Raw genomic sequence first — 4,423 nt, forward strand, 5'->3', positions numbered from 1 at the left:
CTTCTAACTATTTTCAACTCTCTAACTATTATCTAACTATTGCTAATTAGCCTTTACAAATGAAATGCCAGGGCTTATATAGTGCCCACAATACAATTCGATGGCTTAGATCAATTTGAGATCAATGGCCAAGATTCAACAATGAAAACCCTAATTAGGGTTTGTTACAACCATTACATAACATTTAATGCTTGACCAATGATAAAATTGTATTGCTTGGACACATGTCTTCTCTAGAAAATTCCACCAATGGATAGCTGGGGTAGGTACATCGGGGTTTGTGCCACCTTCCATGAGTTAGGTACATTGAATCTGGAGATGCTGAGGTGGACCACACTGACTGGAGGAGTGATGACTGGGATGCCACCTCATTTGACACTTGTAGCTTGCTAGATATTCAATTTGATGTCGTTGAGAGGCTATCTTTAATTAACTCTTGTTCTAACTCCTTTTGTCCTTGATTTGCAAGATGATGATGTACCTCGCCTTGGAATGCTGGATTGGAAGAGGCCGCCCTTATCCTGGCTTGATCGTCCCGGCGAAGACCGTCCTTGATCCGGCTTGATTTTCCTTGATGAGATCTCCATTTGATGCCTACACAACATTTCAAAATTAGGAACATGATTTTGCAATGAATAACATAGATTAAAGATTAAATTTAGGAAACTTCATAATAAGTCCTTGAGTTATCATTTCCTAAACGACGATTGAGCTATTAGAATTCAAAATTTCAAAATTTAAGGCTATGACGATCAAAATTCGAAATTAAAACAAGGGATCTTGTCATACCTTACTTGAGAGTTTAACTCTAAAATGCAAAACAAAGGAATTTGCCTAGGCAAAATTAATGTTTGAAGCCTTTTCCACGTGATCTTCAAGCGAACGTCCTTCCTATCAACTTCGTCACCCTTGGGGTCTTTGATGTGTTCTTCAATGTCTTTCGCCTTAATTCAAACTTCAAGTTCGCACTCCCCTTTGAAGATGTTTCGCACCACCTTTGGATAGAAACTCGCACTTCTTTTTTATGAAATTCGCTCCTCTTTTGCCTTCTCCAAATCGCATATGAGAGATGATAAATGATGATGTGAAAAATGAAATAAACACCTTCCTTTATAGGCGCTCACCTTCATATTGACCCTAGGCCGACTTTGGTGAATAAGGCAAATTTAAAATAAACTTAAAGGCCGACCCTTGTAAAATGAAACAAATTTTAAATCAAGCGCCCCATTTTTATTTATAATTAATTAATTTAATGCCTATAATTTTAAATAAACTCGATTTTTAAGAGGCAAAAATTAATTAATAAAGGCCCATGCGCTAATTTTAATTGGATTTCAAATTTATCAATTTTTCCTAGCATTTAATAAAATCTAAAGAATGTTTTAGCGCCAAATTTGGAAGAGGTAAGGACACAAACCTATCGCTCTGGTCCCTGACTGAGGGACAGGAGCGAACTTTATGCTCTAGCCAACATTCTTCGTTCTGTAACCTTTGTTTCTTGTTCATTGCCTTCCAAATGATATCCTTGATCTTGTGTATCTTTGCCTTGTCATGATTTTGAAGGGAAATGAATGATTTAATGAAAATCGCCCTAGTCCCTTGATGAGGGACAGGAGCGATCTAGGCTCTGGACTCAATTTGATCACCCTTCGACGTTTAACTTCTTTGCATATCATTTTTTTAAGACACCTTAGACCTTATGCAACCTTATACAACCTTGACTTGGCGTGATTTTTGAAGGATTTGAGTGATATGATGATTATCGCCCTGGTCCCTGACTGAGGGACAGGAGCGAATTTGTACTTTCAAGCTCAACTACACCTGGCCAACTTCCAAATTTATCTTCAACGGTCTAGTTTCACCCTCCTTTCTTTCACCTTTGGCTTGGAAATCATTCAAACTTGGCAAGAAATTCATCTAAGACAAAAATCGCTCTGGTCCTTCAGTGAGGGACAGGAGCGCCCAGGCCAATATAGGTCTCATTTGGTGTCCTTCAATCTTCAATTTTGTCTTCAACGAATCCGTTACATTGTCCTTGCTTGCCTCAAACTTTAAACTTGCTTGCTTTTTGCCCAAAACATGCCTCATGAGGAATTTCGCTTTGGTCCCTGGGAGAGGGACGGGAGCTATCACTGAACTTCGCCCTGGTCTAAAATTGTGCATATAAAGAAAATCGCTCTGGTCCTTTAGTGAGGGACAGGAGCGAATTTGACCTTCTAGGCAAAAACTTCATCATTTCATCATTTTTGATCAAGTCTGGATGCTCTATCATGCTCATTTCGTCCTTCACCATGCCTTTGATGTCTCAATTTGTCCAAACAAGGTCAGGAATGACTCCACTAAGCTTTTTCGCTCTGGACCCTTGGTGAGGGACACGAGCGATTCGCCTTGGACCCTTGGAGAGGGACAGGAGTGCTTTTCGCTCTGGACCCTTGGAGAAGGACAGTAGCGAAATTTGACTTTTCGAACTCTCTATCAGGACAATTTTAATGGAATATAACATTTAAGTATAAGTGACATTAAGTTATATTCCATATATACTTTCAGGATGTTTGAGAGTGGTTTCAGACCTCCAGGAGTTATATTGCAAAATCTAGTTTTTTGAGGTTTTTCAGTTTCCAGACTTAGTCAAATTTCAGGATCAGGACATTCCAGACTTAGCCAAATTTCAGGATCAAGACATTCCAGACTTAGCCAAATTTCAGGATCAAGACATCAAACCTAGCCCAAATTTGCTATCCTATTGATCTCCCCGACAGCACTCAAAATGCAAAGGCTAACTAACAAAACCCTAAAAGACCCAAAAAACAAACCCTAAGAAGCAAAAAAAAGCAAGGGTCCCCATTTGCAATGGGGCGATGTGTGAAAACGTCACAACAGGTAGCAGCAAAGATAGTTAATCAATATCCAAAGGGAACTTAAAACTGTTGGCTCAAATACTCGAAGGCAAGAGATTTCAAATTGGTCAGGTATTCAGATTTAGACTATAGAGGCAATGTGGAAGATGGGAAATTTATTTCAGGTTTACTAATGTATATAGGGATGACAATCATCTCTTGAGGTGTAAGAAGTGTTCAATTCTAGCTCTCTCATTGGTAGGTGCAAAATATATGGCAGCTCTAGAGGTAATTAGGGAAATATTATGGCTTAGAAGAATTCTCAAAGATCTGCAAGAGAAACGGTTCCATTGACACCAATTATGGTTGACAATACTTTTGGCAAGAAATCCATTTTTTTTGACTGAATAAGTGTATTAACAAAAAATTCCATTTGATTCGGCACCATTTGATTAACGGGGGAATATAACACTAATGCACATGTTAATCCTAGGTGTATTAATATTCTATTATTGCAACTTAGTTGAAGGTGGTGGAAGAGATTAGGAAGATTAAGCTAAACAATCATCTTGGAAGATGAACTGAATAGTCAATTGAGATTGATAAATATGAACTTTTTATTGTAATATTTTTTTTGGGTTGTCTAAGGGGTTGAGCTCAATTGGTTAAAACGTCAAGTTTTGATTGTGGAGGTCTAAGTTCAATTCCCTATAGGTACATCTAAAAGTGGAAGTCTAAGTTGCGACTTTTGGTATTCCGTAGTTGACTTCTAATATGGAGGTGGTTTCTAAATAAAAGTGAATTTCTAAGTTGCGACTCTTGGTCTTCTATAGGGGATTTCTAGTGTGTTTTCTTGTAAGGATCTTGTATATGTCTCATGTTGATTTTTCATATGAGCAAGATATTTATAATTGATAAGCAATTCAAAAAATATTCAATTTTGGTTTGCATGAACACAATTTCAATTTTCTTTGTAGTATAATTTCTTGGCCTAATAGCATTTGCCACTTGACATTTTGGTTTAATTGGAAAAGTGCATGCTTTGAGGATCCATGCCACCTTGTATGCTAGTCTATTCTTCCACTTTTTGAAACCAAATGCGAGCTTTGTGAGTGACCTAACCGTGACAAACTCACTTAAAACACTCACATTCAAGGCTATAATTGGCCTTTTGGCACTTCAATTTCATGTGTGGCAAAGTGTGTCGTAGGCGTCATTTTTCCCTTTTTGATATTTAGTCATTTTCACATACCTTCGACAACCTTTTTGCGTTAGTTCTTGGCTTCTAGACTCTATACACATCCATCAACTTTACAAAGCAACCAATATGTTCCTAGAAAGATGGACTTAACCTATAATGTGTGAAAATGACAAAAGGATAATCATGACACTTGACAACTTTCCATGTCAAATTGACAATGATGTAGGAGCAATCTTGCATCACCCAAAAAAAGAAATGTTGTATTTGTCTTTGTTTTGTGGTTTCTTGTTACTTCTGTGGGACCCATTAGGTTGGCTGCATATAAGACGTGTAGAAGCTAAAAATAGCCAAAAATAATCACGCGCTATTTTCAAGACTTTTGCTC

Source organism: Cryptomeria japonica, chromosome 7, assembly GCF_030272615.1.
Source record: "Cryptomeria japonica chromosome 7, Sugi_1.0, whole genome shotgun sequence".
Taxonomy (NCBI): Eukaryota; Viridiplantae; Streptophyta; class Pinopsida; order Cupressales; family Cupressaceae; genus Cryptomeria; species Cryptomeria japonica.